Source organism: Aotus nancymaae, unplaced genomic scaffold, assembly GCF_030222135.1.
Source record: "Aotus nancymaae isolate 86718 unplaced genomic scaffold, 86718_ANA_hifiasm-v0.15.2.pri h1tg000014l, whole genome shotgun sequence".
NCBI lineage: Eukaryota > Metazoa > Chordata > Mammalia > Primates > Aotidae > Aotus > Aotus nancymaae.
The window spans coordinates 24,878,495-24,896,181 of NW_026988425.1; the positions used below are offsets into that span (position 1 = coordinate 24,878,495).

The following is a 17,687-nucleotide window of genomic DNA, read 5'->3' on the forward strand; positions in this document are numbered from 1 at the left end:
CTTTCTGTAGAGAATAAAATCAAGCTAAAAATATTCTTACTTTCAAACAGCTACAGTATCTTTTAATTCGAGCTGGTGGAACTTTTTTCATATTGCTTTGGGTTGCCATCAGTGAGACAATGTTTTTTACAGTAGGAGAAAATAGATTTTTACCAGAGGGAGAGAGGGAGAGAAGAAAAATAAATAAATAAAAGTAGCAGGGTCAGGTTAATATTTGCCAACAGGAACCAGGTGACTGTATGTGAGTGTGGAGTTTGAGAATGTTATATTTGCAGGGTTGCAGACAGTCAGGGTGTCTTTATCAGGCGGGGCTTCTGAAAAGCTCTGCTTCATCATAGGTCTTTAATGCTAAGTCTATCTCATGTGTCTCTCAACCTCCTGGGACCAGCAGGCTTTCTAGCACATGCTCTTCTCATGATGGTGGCAGAGAGACAAGAGAGCCAGCAGCACCACAAGAGGTCTTTCACTGCCAAGGCTCAGGAGTGGCCCATTGCCATATCCATCAGCACTCAGATGGTCAAAACGTTGCAGGGACTAGGATGAGGTGAGTGAGACACTTATTTGAGGGGCAAAATTTAAGGGTCTGCCAACAAAATTAGTAAAAAGGATTTTAAAAAAACAATGTTTCAGTACATTTATTAATGCAAAAATTCCTGGATGAAAAAAATATAAAAATTGTAGATAAAGACAAGATCTCATCTGTGTTACCTGCCTTATCCTAACCTCACCCTTCAAGTCATTCAATCAAGCCAAAGCTGGCAGGATGATAAATATAATCCCTCTACTGAGACGGGATTTAAGGAATAGAATATTTTTGAACAACACTCTAAATAAAGTGACTAAAGAAATAAACAATGCATCTAAATATTTTAATGAAGAAATTATGTCTGAGGGAAATGTGAGTGATAAAATGATAATTCTAGTAATGAGAATCTGTTGGAAAGAGGAGGGAGACATGCCTGTATGAATAATGACATGAATAAAACTCCATATGAAGATTTCAAGATGTATTTTCAGATAAAGTGACTTAACTAGTTTTAAATTAAATGTTACTTTAGCTTTTATTTGAAAGGCTTTATATTTTTGGAAGGAGCTGACAAAAATTCTATTCAAACTGTTTCAGTTTAAAAAATACTCATTAGTATAAATAACAGAATTGCAAGACTACAGTAAAACTTTCTAGACACCAAATGGGACTTAAGAATTCAAACTAGATGACAGGGATGTTCTGTTTTAGCCTGTGGAAGGAGAAGTTACAGTTAGCAGCCTTGAAATTATATTCATCTAGATCCCTGATAAAAAGATCACTCTCTTCTCTCAGCCACACATCAAGCATTCCCAGAAAAGCTCTCATTGGGTAAAGAAGTCAGAGGTGGTAATTTTTATGCAATACAGATGCCTGATGAATATAACAGAGGTTCGTTCCTACACAATAATTTGCTTTGGATAGAACACCTTGTAAAATCAAGCACCCTGTCACAGTGTCTAACTTTCAGAGCAATGTCTAAACTTGCACATGTGAAAAAAATATTCTAAACTTGAAGTTGAAGTGTGAGCCACACTACAGGCCAGGACATCCATCATGCCAGCAATGTTGCTCTTTTTCTTGGATTTTAACAAGTTTCATTTTCAAATAAGGCATTTTGAGGATTTGAGATGAGCAAGGAAGCAGGTAAGCCAATGAAATGATTCAGTATTTTTTTTTTTTTTCTATCAATTGTTTGGAATTAGAACTGACCCTATGGACCAAACATGTTCCTACAGTTCTTAAAATATCTGTAGCAATTTTAGCCTCAAATAATAAGTAAGAATAAACTGTGAAAATGATTTCTGTTAGTTCTATAAGCAGCTAGAATATGACTTACTGGTATTACCTCTAACGCATTTCTATTAGTTCTATAAGCAGGTAGAGTATGACTTACTGGTATTACCTCTAATACTTTATGGGGCAAACCTCTAGATCCAACCTCTATATATCAAGCCCCTCTATCTTACCCCCTTATAATTTAAACACTTAAGAGATTTAGTAGATATAGTGTCTTGTATTGACCCTAGGTGCAGTATTGTTTTAAGTAGTTATGCTAATCACAAGTATATAAGAGTTTCCTAGGAAGTCACTTTGTAGATAAGGGGTGAAGTTGGTATTGACTCTAGGCAGTGTGAATCTATATGCTGCAATCCTAATTATGGGGCCCTCATTGCCACTATGTGCCTGTTGTTGGTATAGTGGGTCTGGGATCAACAAACTCCCAACATACTTACCCATGTTTAGGAGGAACAATTTCTCTTTTTTTCCCAACTTTTATTTTCAGTTTTGGAGGTAAACCTACATGTTTGATACATGAGTAAATTGCATGTTGCTGGGGTTTGGTGTACAAATTATTTTGTCACTCATGTTATGAGCATAGTACCCAGTTTTTTAAATACTCATCTTTTACCCACCTTTTCCTCTCAAGTAGGCCCTGGTGTCTATTGTTCCCCTCTTTGGTTCATATTTAGTCTGTGTTTAACTCCCACGTGTAAGTGAGAATATGCAGGATTCAGTTTTCTATCCCTGTGTTAATTCACTTAGGAATGTCCTTCAGCTGCATCCATGTTGTGCAAAAGACATAATTCTGTTTTTCTAATGTTCTTATCATGGTATAAGTGTCATATTTTCTTTACCAATTCCACTGGTGAAGGGTATCCAGATTGATTCCATGTTTTGCTATTGTGAATAGTGCTGCAATGAACATGTGGATGCATGTGTCTTCATGGTAGAATGATTTATATGCCTTTTGGTATATGCTTAGTAATAGAATGGGTTGAATGGTAGCTCTGTTTTACGTTATTTGAGAAATCTTCAAACTCTTTTCCATAGTGTCTGAACTAATTTACATTCCCCCTCCCAAAAAAATAAATGTTTAATTTTCTCTGCAACCTCACCATCATATGTTATTTTTTGGCTTTTTAGTAATAGTCATTCTGACTGGTGTGAGATGGTATCTTATTGCGATTTTGATTTGCATTCTCCAATGATTAGAGATGTTGAACATTTTTATATGATTATTGGCTACATGTATGTCTTTTTTGAGAAGTGTCTGTTCATGGTTTTTGCCCATTTTTAATGGAGTTAGTTTTTGCTTATTGATTTGTTTAAGTTCTCATACATTCTGGATATGAGACCTTTGTTGGATGCATAGTTTGCAAATATTTTCACCCACTCAACAGATTTTCTGTTTACCCAGTTGATAGTTTATCTTGCTGTGCAACAACTGTTTAGTTTAATTAGGTCCCACTTCTCTACTTTTTTTCATTGTTGCAATTGGTTTTGGACTCTTCACTATAAAATCTATGCCAAGGCCTATGTCCAGAATGGTATTTGCTAGGTTTTCTTGTAGGGATTTTATAGTCTTAGGTCTTTAATTCATCTTGAGTTAATTTTCGTATATGGTGGGAAGAAGCAGCCTGATTTTAATCTTCTGCAAATGGCTAGCCAGCTAACCCAACATCATTTATTGAATGAGTCCTTTTTCTATTGCTTGCTATTGTTGACTTTGTTGAAGATCAGATGGCCGTATGTGTGTAGCTTTATTTCTGGGTTTTCTAAATTTTTCCATTAATCTAGGTGTCAGTTTTTGTACTAGTGCTATGCTTTTATTTATTTATTCTTTATTACTGTAGCCTTGTAGTATAAAGTTGAGTAGTGTAATGTTTCTGGCTTTGTTCTTTTTTTCTTGGGATTGCTTTGCTATTCTGGATCCTTTCATATTCATATTGGAGAATATGAGGACTACATGCCTTGGGGATGATTATCTTGCATAGAATCTTGCTGGGATTTTCTGAAATACCTAAATTTGCATGTCAACCACTCTAGCAAGGTTGTGGAAATTTTTGTGGACAGTATCTTATCCTCAAATATGTTTTTCAGGTTGCTTGCTGTCTCCCCCTCGCTTTCTGAGATACCAATTAGTGATAGATTTGGTACCTGTACATAATTCCTCATTTCTTAAATGTTTTGTTCATTTGTAAGTTTTTTTCTTTATTTTTTCTGACTGAGTTGATTTGAAGAACTAGTCGTGGAGCTCTAAGATTCTTGCCTCACCTTGGTATATTCTGCTGTTAATATTTAAGATATTGTATTATAAAATTCTTGTAGTGAGTTATTCAGCTCTAGAAAATCAGTCTGATTCTTTCTCAGGATGGCTATTTTATCTTTCAACTCTTGTATCTTTTTATTGAATTCCTTGGATTGAGTTTCAACTTTCTTCTGAAACTTGATAATCTTTGTTGCCATCCAGCTTCTGAATTCTACATCTGTCATTTCAGCCATTTCAGTCAGGTTAAGAACCATTGCTGGGGATATCATGTGGTCTTCTGGAGGTAAGAAGAACCTCTGGACTTCAGGGTTCTGGAATCAGAGTTCTTGTGCTGATTCTTTCTCATCTGTGTGGACTGGTGTTCCTTTAAAATTTGAAGTTTCTAGCCTTCAAATGGGGCTTTTTACTTTTACAACTTTTTAATGTACTTGAGGATTTGAATGTTGTATAAATTGAATTTAGTAAATTGGTTTCAGTCATGAATAATTTCAGGAGGCCAAAGCTTGGTTCAGTTCAGCACTCCTGGGCTGCACATTGGAATCCTGGGGTGCTAGTTCTAAGCCTGTAGCTTTTTTCTCTGGCCCTTCAAAGTTAAGCACCTGTTACACTGGAGGAGCCAATGTGTTTCCAGTTTGTTAACAACACTCCCATGAGGGGTGCCAGCAAATGTGCTTTGGCAGGGCTTCAGCATGGCACAGGTGGGTCCCGTGTGCTTGTGCATGCTGGTAGTATGACACTGGTGGGGTCAGCATGCACAAATACTCCAGCAAAGCACGAGGGGAGGCTACAGGCAAATGAGTGGTGGTGAACCAATCATGAATGGGTTGCAGGCTTGTGTGTGCTGGTGGGAGCTCCCCTGCAGAAGTTCTTTGACTGTTAGACAGGGTCTGCCAGTGAAACTTACGGAGGTGGCTTCTGGCAAGTGCTTCAGCTGGGCAACTGAGACCATACTCCAAGTGGGTGTGGCCAGGCAGACCAGCCTATCCACCACTAACCCAACAATCATGTTTTTTAAATTTGATTTACCCACTTTCTGTGCTTTCTATTGACATAGTTCAGATATTTGTCCCCTCCAAACCTCAGGTTTAAATTTGATCCCCAATGTTGATAGTGAGAGATGTTTGGGTGGTGGGGGTGGACCCCCTTATGAATGGTTTGGTGCCACCTTCAGGGTAAAGAGTTCTCACTTTATTAATTTACAGAAAAACTGATTATTAAAAAGGGCCTCGAATCTCCCTCCTCTCTTTCCTCCTTTCCCTCTAATCATGTAATTCCTACTTTCCTTCTGCTTCTGCTAGCAGTTTGAGGTTTTCACCGGAAATATATACAGATTTCATGTTGTTTTGTACAGCCTACAGAACCACGATACAAATAAAACTATTTTCTTTATAAATCACTGAGTTTCAAATATTTATTTACAGCAACACAAACAGACTAAGGTACTCTATCTATCAGTGTTCTGAGTTCATTGATTCTTTTACCTTTTACCCTATTTCTGTGTGTAATCCTACAGCTATCTATTCCCTTCAAAATCAGTTTAAATTCTAAGGCCTGTCATTTAAATCATTCCCTAATATCAGTGGTTTGCTTATGGTGGGGAAAAACCTAAAAATAGGTTATATTTACCATCTACCTTCTCTGTAAATTGTTCAGGTTACTGAGCATCACTCAGGGAAATCTCAAAGTCAAACATATTACTACATACAAATCCATGCTTATAAAATATAACATATCTTCAGTACTGCATGAAAAGTCTGCTTTTCTATGAAGGACATCGTTAATTCCTCATTATCCCTTAAAGCTCAAATTTAAACACTCATGCCAGTCTCAGTTTATGACCTCTCCTCCAAATATGATGAGATATCAGAGGCCGTCAGACATAAAATCAGGAAGACTCTGTTTTGGGCCAAGATGTTCCTTCCCTTCCTTCATCAGTGCAGGCTTTTGCCTTTATCATACAGTAATACTCAACTTTTATCTTTCAAACTCTTTAGAAACAAGGGAGTATAAGACTATATGTAGAAAGAAAACTAGGACTGAAGACGGCTGGGTGCTTCTGAATGCCCACATTTATTCTTATAGCTATTTATTCAAAGTCAAGTTGATGAGAGTTTAGTGGGAGCTTATGACAGTGCTAAATGCTGGGGATACAGGAGTCAGCAAAAGCAATAGTATTTATGACACAAACAAATATATAAATTGCTAAGGAAAACAGATAATGCACAAGGAAGAATCATAACAAAATAGATTCTTGTAATAGATGATAAAAGGGCACATATTGGAAGAATTTAGTTATTCTTGCCAGATAATTATACAGGAAATCCAACAATGTAAAGATCTAATCAACATGTAAAGCTCTTGCAGAATGAAAAATAAAACAGAAAGAGTAGAATACACAAAGTGACAAATACAGGATAGTGCTTGCTGCATTTGAAGAAATGAACATAAAGTAAAATAAAGTGAACAAGCAAACAAAATCTAGATGTTTGCAGTAGAGGGAAGAGAGGCAAGATCTGTCAAGTGAGTTGAGAAAAGTCAGGGTCTGACCTATACCTTAGGTGCTAAATAGAAAATTTAAATACGTTTCATTGGAAAATAGGATATATTGAAAGATGTTATGTTAATCCAAGGAATCAAATGATCCAAGTGATATTTTCTTATTTTTATTTTTGGAGGATTTTTCTGAATCTTATTTTTTTTAACTGTTTCGACTTTTATGTGAGCCTCTAAATTTGCTACTGCAAATGTACTTATTTCATATAGAGAAAAAACAGATATTAAAAGGTTTATATAACTGGGTGTATCTCTATTAATACAGATATACAAAAGTATAATCACAGAGCTGGAAAACCTAGATGGAAATACATCACCTTATTCTCAGTGGTTGTTTCTGATTGGTGAGTTAGCTATGATTTCTACTTTAATGTTCTTTTTTATTTTTTTATCTTAATTGAGGTACAATTAACCTCAAAATATAAAATATATAAAATGAAATTTATATATTTAAAATGTACAATTTGATGTTTTGCTCTATAAAAATGTTGTAACATGATAAACAAATCCTGCTAATTAACATATCCATCATCTCACACAGCTACCGTTTTCAAGTATGCAACATATTATTAAATATAGTCATGGTCCTGCAGCTCAGATCTCCAGAACTTGCTATCTTTCAACAGAAAGTTTATATCCTTTGATCAACACCTCCCCATCTCCTCATTTCTCTCCTTCTGGATTCATGGTAACAAGCTTTGTACTCTGTTTCAAGAGTTTCTGTGTATTTTTCTTTCTGGATTACACATGTAAGTGAGATCATGAAATATTTGCCTTTTTGTGTCCGGATTATTTCAGTTAACATAATGTCTTCCAGGCTTATTCATATTATTTTAAATGACAACATGTTTTTTTTTCCTTTAGGCTAAAAATATTCCATTGTATCTATGTCTACTAATGACTATACAAATATTATCTTTATTCTTCTATTGATGAACTTTATGTTGTTTCTAATCTTGGCCATTGTGAATGATGTGGCAATAAATGTGGGAATGTAGATATTATTTTAAGATTTTGATTTTAATTCCTTTAGATATATACCCAAAAGTGTGATTGCTCTATCATATGATAGTCTATTTTTTGAGGAAACTCTGTAGTGTTTTTAATAGTATTTCACTAGTTTACATTTTATCAACTATGTATAAGGATTCCTTTTTCTCTATATCCTCTCCAACACTTAACTTTTCAATTTTTGGTGATGTCCATTTTAGCAGGTATGAGGTGATGTTGTAGACTCAGTTTCCATTTTCCTAATGATTAGTAATGTTAAGCACCTTTCACATACACATTTGCATGTCTTCTTTGGAAAAACATCTATTCAGATCTTTGACCCCTTTCTAAATTATTTTTTTTCTATTTTAGATATAAAACCCAAAGCATAGGTATAAAACACAAAAATAAACAAATGACACCATAGAAAAGTAAAAAGTTCCTGCACAGCAAATGAAATAATAGAAAAATGAAAGGCAACCTTCAGAATGGGAGAAAGTATTTGCAAACTATATTTCCAATAAGGGGTTAATATCATTCAAACTATATAAAGAACTCATACAATCTATATGGTATTTTTAAAAGATCACTGTAGCTCCAGTGTGAAAAAGTATTAGGAAACAAAGCAAAACAGTAAAAGAAGGAGCAAGACATGCCGTGTGTACTGCAATAGCAATTACAGAGAGCATGGGAGCTGATATTGAGGGATCTTTTGGAAAAAATATTGTTGTAAGAACATTTAACATAAGATATACCCTTTTAACCAATTTGTGAATGTGTAATAAAGTATTAACAGCTGATCTTTGGAAATTATTTATCCTAAAATACTAAAATTTCACCCATTAAACAGCAACACTTCATTCCTTTCTGCCCCATCCCCTGCAGCCACCATTTTATTCTGTTTCTATGATTTGATTATTTTATATATTTCCCATACGTGGGATGATGCAGTGTTTTTCTGCTACTGGCTTATTTTACTTAGCCAAATGTTCTCTAGAAATATTCATGCTATGACATGTGACCAGATTTTCTTCTTTTAAAGAAGTAAATAATATTTCATTGTATTTATATACTAATGTCTTAACGGTAGATATGCTGACATATATGAAAAATTAACCTATGCCCAATTACAGGGCACAGGAGATATAAATAGAACTATGAAGATGTTGTGACAGTATGGTAGAAAGTTTGAACTACGGTATGCTGGAGGAGTCAGATCAATCCGTATTTCATGTCTCAAAAATATATGAGGTTAATTTAGAGAGCACAGTGGTAGATTAGGAATGGATTTGAGAAAAATAAAGAAACAGTTACTACTTATTGACTCAAGTTTTGGACCTGTAAATCTGTGTAGGTGATGGTGTCCGTCAGGAGAATGAAACAGTAGAGAAGGCAAATCTTAGATGGAAGACAAACTCATTAATTTGTGGTGCCATCTGTATCTTTGCATGTCAAAATGTATCCTTTTGACATGCAAGATGGAAGTTTTAATAATCTGCTTATGATAAGTTTCTAGAGTTGATACAGAATATAATAAAAATTAAATTTTAATCTCCTATCATTGTACTTTTATTTTATTTTATTTTATTTTATTTTATTTTTTGATGGAGTTTCACTCTTGTTACCCAGGCTGGAGTGCAATGGCACGATCTCGGCTCACCGCAACCTCCGCCTCCTGGGTTCAGGCAATTCTCCTGCCTCAGCCTCCTGAGTAGCTGGGATTACAGGCACGCGCCACCATGCCCAGCTAATTTTTGTATTTATAGTAGAGATGGGGTTTCACCATGTTGACCAGTATGGTCTCGATTTCTTGACCTTGTGATCCACCCGCCTCGGCCTCCCAAAGTGCTGGAATTACAATGGTTTTTAAACTACTATGTAACAATGCCTCTTTTCAGTATTTCCATTGTTATTTTTGAGATTATCTTAATTTTAACATTATTTATAAGGCTATCACTATCACTGGTATTAACTATGAAAATTTCTAACAATCAATTAAGCGATTAGAAATTAAGTGTATTTTATCAGCATTAATATCAAGGTCAAAATTTTGTTCTACTTTTCTCTATACTTATTTTCAAATTATCTTTAAGTTATTTGACCAACAAACATTTGGAACATATTAAGTGTTGCACTGTAATTTATCTTATATAGAAAGACACAAATTATCTTGTGATGATTTTATATATGTGTGTGCATGTGTAATATTACATATACACCTAATTATATATTTGTATATGGTTTGTTTATGTGTGAGTGTGTGTACATATGCATGCATATAAATAATTCATTGTTAAATTTGAAACCGAGATTCTTGTTCCTGAGAACAGCTTTTGATATGTCCTGAGCAAGCTGTCAATTTTATCCTAGATTTTGGTAACTGGTTTTTTGAGGTATATTAATGCTCCTATCTTTTATATTTAAAAAAATTATAAAGTGTTATTATTTTTATGTTTTAAATTATTATAACCAATGGATTTAAGTTGTTAATAGGTATTTGATTTTGAATAATTATTCAAATATAAAAATTACTTCACACCCTGGGCAAAATATAAAAGATGATCACCTGATTGTAACTTGGTAAAAGAAACAATATAAAGAAGAGACAAAGATTCTCTGGAATGAGTTCTGTGCAGTTTTCAGAAACTGCAAAGAATGTTATTTAGAAATAGTGAAAATTTGTTTTGTGAAAATATACAATTATTTTGTTAATAAATTATGTAATAAAGAGGTTTTGGTAAATTAATTGTTTTGAAAAAGGCACACTGGTAAACTTTTAAATTTATCGACAGTGGATATTCTGAAACAGGTTCAACACTGATTAAGCTGTTTCTTGTTACTAGCAATTTATTGGTTGTTTACTAGTAAATTGAATAATTTTTTGTAAATGTATGATATGATGATTATAAATTATATTGTATATAAATCCAAATTTTGCTTTTGTTGTAACAAGACATTTCAGTCATTCAGAAAAATTGGAACATCTCAGAAATATGTAAAAATAATTAATTTTCATGTGTAAATACTTACAATAAGAAAATAAATATTTTCCTTTTTATTGTGAAGTTTTGATATTTCCTATGACTTTCAATACATTTTATTTTGTTCTTATAAAACTGAGATACATATAAATAATTAAAATATCTTAACAAAGATAGTGCTTGATATATGGATATCATTTCTAATCTGTATTAAAATTTTAGATTTTTTAAAAAGCGTATTTTTTTCAGTTAAAGTTTTGCATGTCAGAAATTTTCCTTCATTTAAGTTTTTTGGGTAAATGTACAAATACAATATTTTTCCCATTTGAAACAATGTAGGTTCACTGTGGTCATCTGCCTAACTATATTTTTAGATATTTTTCAGGGAATATCAGTTGATTTATATGTTTAAAGGCAATTCAGAAACAATGATGAAAAACAAAACAAAAATAACCTGCCGTTTTAGTGAGAATATTTACTGTCATTTAAGACACAAATAACACATTCATAAGACATTGTAAATATTTTACATTTTTCACTAGGTCCCAATTGCCAAGTTTTGTTATTATTTTAAATATGAATATAAATTTCATATGATATTCTGTAAAATAATTTTTATAACAGTAATATTATATATTAAATAAATGCAAAATGATTTCTTATAAAATATATTATCTTGTTGGTTTTGCTTACAGCCCATGTTTTGCATTATAGTCCTTTTCCTGAATATATTTAACCTGTATATAGTAACATATTTATCTATCTATAAAACCTTTAGTTGGCTGAAAGTATGAAAGAGCCATTTTAAACTGATATTCAGTGGAAGCTTTATCTAGTTGTTATTAAAATAATTTAGCTTTATTGGTCAGAGTTGTCATTTATATGCAAAACTGCTACATAAGATGACAGCATTTATTATGTTGAAGAATAACTTTTAAATAGCTGACACAATTTTCTTGCAATAAATCAAAATGGAAAAATAGGTCTTCCATTTATAAACTTTAAAGAAGACATTTTACAAAGCCCTAAATCTATTTTAACCCATATATGTGTTGTTTGGCAACTTTTAAGAAATTACTCTGCTTGGACAGATATAGGATAAAATTTTATTTCAATTTAATCTTTAAAATAAATACAGTTGAATGCTGATGATAAATTTTCTAAACTCATATGCTTCATCTTTAATAACTGGTGTTTGTGTTCAATAAAATCAAAATTACAGATTGAGATTTCCTTATATAAGTATTTTTCTATTTATCAAATGGCTTTCTTATTTACTTTTAAAAATTCAAAGAGTTATATCAAAACTTTAAAATTTACAATGGCAAAAAGTATCTGCGAAGATACATGGATACTAAAGTGGAAGCTTTAAAATTCATTAAAATCAGTTTTCATAGATAGGAGCTAATAACACTAAAAGCAATTCATCAAAATGAAACATAAATTGCTACACTGAAATAAAAGAAAAACACATATATTTCTGTCATTTTATATTCCATAGTGTCTAATCAACAAACCTACTTAGTTATATTCAATAGTTACTAGATATTTTGATTTAATAATATTAATTAGATTCCGGCACCTCCACTCCATCCCCCACGGGTCTGCTCTGCATGCCATGGACGGCATTGTCCCAGATATAGCAGTTGGTACAAAGCAGGGATCTGACAAGCTTTTCTCTACTTGTGTCACCAACGGACCGTTTATCATGAGCAGCAACTCAGCGTCTGCAGCAAATGGAAATGACAGCAAGAAGTTCAAAGGTGACAGCAGAAGTGCCGACGTCCCCTCCAGAGTGATCTACATTCGGAAGCTCCCCTTCGGTGACGTCATTTCCCTGGGGCTGCCCTTCGGGAAGGTCACAAATCTCCTGATGTTGAAAGGAAATAACCAGGCCTTCATCGAGATGAACACGGAGGAGGCTGCCAACACCATGGTGAACTACTACACCTCCGTGACCCCCATGCTGCGTGGCCAGCCCATCTACATCCAGTTCTCCAACCACAAGGAGCTGAAGACTGACAGCTCTCCCAACCAGGCATGTGCCCAGGCAGCCCTGTGGGCCGTAAACTCGGTCCAGTCAGGGAAACCGGCCTTGGCTGCCTCGGCGGCGGCCGTGGATGCAGGGATGGTGATGGCCGGGTAGAGCCCCGTGCTGAGGATCATCGTGGAGAACCTCTTCTACCCGGTGACCCTGGACGTGCTGCACCAGATTTTCTCCAAGTTCGGCACGGTGTTGAAGATCATCACCTTCACCAAGAACAACCAGTTCTAGGCCCTGTTGCAGTACGAGGACCCTGTGAGCGCCCAGCACGCCAAGCTGTCTCTGGATGGGCAGAACATCTACAACGCCTGCTGCACGCTGCGCAGCAACTTCTCCAAGCTCACCAGCCTCAACGTCAAGTACAACAATGACAAGAGCCGGGACTACACGTGCCCGGACCTGCCCTCCGGGGACAGCCAGCCCTCGCTGGACCAGGCCATGGCCGCGGCCTACAGTGCACCTGGTATAATCTCAGCCTCTCTGTATGCAGGAGCTGGTTTCCCTCCCACCTTTGCCATTCCTCAAGCCGCAGTCCTCTCCATTCCCAACGTCCATGGAGCCCTGGCCTACCTGGCCATCCCCTCGGCGGCGGTGGTGGCGGCGGGCCGGATCACCATTCCGGGCCTGGCCAGGGCAGGAAATTCCGTGCTGCTGGTCAGCAACCTCAACCCGGAGAGAGTCACACCCCAAAGCCTCTTTATTCTTTTCGGCATCTATGGCGATGTGCAGTGCGTAAAGATCCTGTTCAATAAGAAGGAGAATGCCCTGGTGCAGATGGCGGACGGCAACCAGGCCCAGCTGGCCATGAGCCACCTGAACGGGCACAAGCTGCACGGGAAGCCCATCCGCATCAGGCTCTCCAAGCACCAGAATGTGCAGCTTCCCTGCGAGGGCCAGGAGGACCAGGGCCTGACCAAGGACTATGGCAACTCGCCCCTGCACCGCTTAAAGAAGCCAGGCTCCAAGAACTTCCAGAACATATTCCTGCCCTCGGCCACCCTGCACCTCTCCAACATCCCGACCTCAGTGTCTGAGGAAGATCTCAAGGTCCTTTTTTCTAGCAACGGGGGCATCGTCAAAGGATTCAAGTTCTTCCAGAAGGACTGCAAGATGGCACTGATCCAGATGGGCTCTGCAGAGGAGGCGGTCCAGGCCCTCATCGACCTGCACAACCACGACCTTGGGGAGAGCCACCACCTGCGGGTCTCCTTCTCCAAGTCCACCATCTAGGGGCACAGGCCCCCCATGGCTGGGCCCCCTGGTGACAACTTCCATCATTCCAGAGAAAAGCCACTTTAAAAAGCAGCTCAAGTGACCTTAACAGACCAGAGATTTGATTTTTTTAAAGAGAAATCAGTTTACCTGTTTTTTAAAAAATTAAATCTAGTTCACCTTGCTAACCTTGTGGTGATGGGTGACAGCTCAGGCTCTTGGTGACTGTGGCAGCAGGAGCTCCCGGCCCTCCACACCCGGGGCCAGACCCTCAGGCCGTGCCTTGGTGGGGCCTGTCAGGCGTGGGGCCTATGGGTGGGCCCCCTGACCACAACTCGGCTTCCTTGTCCCTTAAAAAAATAAAAAAACTACCTTCCTGCGGCCACACACCCACCCTGGGTGTCCTGGGGACCCAAGAGGCAAGGGTCACACTTCAGAGGCTCCTGCAGGATCATGTGCCTGGACCTCTAATCAAGTGATGTGATTTTGCCCACCCTGCCCCCAGGACCTTCCCCTCCCCCCAGGCGCTGGCCCAGGGTGCCCGCCGCTGCTGTCAGCTGCGGAGCTGTTCGTCATAATCTCTGTATTATATACTTTGCAGCCTAGCAACATTTCCAGTTGACCAAATATTCTAATCTTTTTTTCATTTATATGCAAAAGAAATAGTTTTAAGCAACTTTTTATAGCAAGATGATACAATGGTATGAGTGTAATCTAAACTTTCTCGTGGCATTACCTTGTATGCTGTTTTATTTTATTCCTTGTCATTAAGTCACAGGTGGGACCCAGTTTCCAGAGAGCAGGCGGGGCCGCCCAGCGGGTCAGGCACAGGGAGCCCTGGTCCAATCTTGGACCCGAGCTTCAGGGAAGGGGCGGGTGCGCCGCTGCCTCTGGCATCGCCTCCGGTTGCCTTACACCACGCCTTCACCTGCAGTCGCCTAGAAAACTTGCTCTCAAACTTCAGGGTTTTTTTCCTTCAAATTTTGGACCAAAGTCTCATTTCTGTCCTTTGCCTGTCTCTGATGCTGGGACCCGGAAGGCAGGCGCTAGTCTCCACTTCGCTGTGCTCTTCCCACGCCCCCGCGCGGCCCGTCCCGGGGGCTCCCGGGATCCCACCTTTCCATAAAGGAGAGTGTAACGAGGGTGTAAATATTCATAATTTTTTATACCTGTTGTGAGGCACGAGAGGCAGCGACGCGGTTTTTTATGGAGACGCAGATGTGTATTTTGCTAGCGGCAGTTTCAGGCTCAGTATTGACCGCGCGGCCGCAGGGACCCCACGCACGTTCCATCGCCGTCCCGCCGGCTCGCGATGAGGAGATAACCGACAAAGACCGTTTTATAACCAGCTCCCCCTTCTCTGTAGCCCTGTGTTCGCTGTAGAGGCAGGTGGCCAGTCTGTACCTGGACTTTAAATAAACGTCTTCTGTATCCTCAAAAATAATAATAATAATAATAATAATTCATGGGTAACTGTTTATGTTTACTCAATCTTTTGGACATTTCTCTGCTCTTAAATGATTGCATGCTTTTTTCTTTTAATACTTAAGGACCTTATTTTTTCTCTTTCCTTTCTTTCTTTCTTTTTTGTTTGTTTTCCATCATCGTATATCTGAACATCTTCTCACCTGGCCATGGTAAATTTTCAGGCTCAGTTCTAAATAGTCCTATCAACTTCAAATCTTTCTCTAAAATTATGTTAGTACAAATATCACTACATTCCAGCCTGGATGACAGAGCGAGACTTATCTCAAAAAAAAAAAAAAAAAAGAAAGAAAGAAAAATTACTCCTGGGCTGGGCACAGTGGCTTAGGCCTGTAATTCCAGTACTTTAGAAAGCTGAGGTAGGGAGGTTGGGTGAGTCTAGGAGCTTGAGACCATCCTAGTCAACATGGTAAAACCTCATCTCTATTAAAAAAAAATACAAAAAGCCGGGCATGGTTGTATGTGCCTGTGGTCTCAGTTACTCAGGAGGCTGAGGTGGGTGGATCCCCTGAGACTAGGAGGTCAAGGCTGTGGTGAGCTGTGATCATGCCACTGCACACCAGCCTGAATGACAGAGTGAGATCTTGTCAACAAAACAAAACAAAACAAAACAAAACAAAAAAAAACAAAACAAAAAAAAATAGAAAAAGAAAAGAAATTACTTCTGCATCTGATTAGTTATGTCCTAACAGTCAAAAACAAAGAAGAATGTCTTCTAAGTAAAATTTCTATAATAAGAAGAGCAGTCTATATACTAAAGCATGTTAAAACAACAACATAATGTTCATAAACCACAAATAAATAAAGCTCCAGTACAGGTGCATGTTATTGTATTGCACTTCACTTTAATGTACATTGTGTGCGTGTGGTTTTTTTTTTTTTTCAAATTGAAGATTTGTGGCTGCTCTGTGTAGAACAAGTCTAATGGCAACATGCTTTCCAACAACATATGCTCACTTCATGTCTCTGTGTCATATTTGCTAATTCTTATGCTATTTCAGACTTTATCATGATTACCATATGTGTTATGGTGACCTGTAACTAGTGATCATCGATATTACTATTGTAATTGTTTTGGAGCGTCATACAAGGTGGTTAACTTCACTAATAAAGTCGTGTGTGCGCTCACTGCTCTGAAGACTCATTGTTCCTTTGTTGCTCTCCATTTCCTCAGCCCTCCCTATTTCTTGAGACACAACAATATTAAAATTGGACCAGTTAATAACCCTTTAAAGGCCTCTATATGTTCAAGTGAAAGAAGAGTCATATGTCTCTCAATTTCAATCAAAAGCAAGAAATAATTAAGTATAGTGAGAAAGGCATGCCAGAAAACTGAGACAGACCAAAGATAGGCCTCTTGTGCCAAATAGTTAGCAAAGTTGTGAATACAAAAGAAAAATTCTTGCAGAAAACTGAAAGTTCTACTCAATTGAATATAGGAATAATAAGAAAGTGAAACCGATTTATTACCGATAATGAGAAATATTTGGTGGTCTGAAAAGATCAAACCACCCACAACATGTACTTAAGCCAAAGCCTAATCTGGAGCAAAGCCCTAATTCTCTTCAGTTCCATGAAGGCTGAGAGATTTGAGGAATCTACAGAAGAAAAATTTGAAGCTATCAAAGTTTGGTTTATGAGGTTTAAGGAAAGAAGCCAACTCTATAACCTAAAAGTGCAAGGTGAAGCATGAATTGGTGAGGTGGAAGCTGCAGCCAGTTACCCAGAATATCTAGTTAAAATGATGGATGAAAGTGATTCCATTAAACAATACATTTTTAATGTAAGTAAAGTTGCCTTTTACGTAATCTAGGATTTTTATAAGGAAGAGAAATAATTACTTCAAACTTGAAAAAAACGGGCTGACCATCTTCTTAGTAGCTAATACAGTTGGTGACTTTAAGTTAAAGTCCATGCTTATTTATAATACAATTCTGAAAATTCTAGAGCCCTTAAAATTATGCTAAATCTACTCTGCCTGTGTTCTATCGATGAAATAATAAAGACTGAATGACAGCACATCTGTTTAGTGAGTATTTTAAGCCCATTGTTAAGACCTACCACTCAGAAAAAAAATTATTTTGAAATATTACTGTCTATTGAAAATCAAGCTTATTATACGAGATCTCTGAAGGAGATTTACAAGTAGATTAAAGTTATTTCTATGCCTGCTAACACAACATCCATTCTGCTTCCCAGAAATCAAGGAATAGTTCTCATTTTCAAATCTTATTCTTTAAGAAATACATTTCAAAAGGCTATAGTTATCATAAATAGTAATTGTTCTGAGAATCTAGGCAAAGTAAATTGAACACCTACTGGAAAGGATTCACCATTCTACGT

At 37.1% G+C, this 17,687-nt stretch overlaps 1 pseudogene; it reads left to right on the forward strand.

Annotated features, from left to right (window-relative positions):
• Window positions 1–12,213: 12,213 nt before the first annotated feature.
• On the forward strand, window positions 12,214–13,877 carry LOC105707075 (polypyrimidine tract-binding protein 1-like; annotated as a pseudogene).
• The last annotated feature ends 3,810 nt before the right edge of the window (window positions 13,878–17,687 follow it).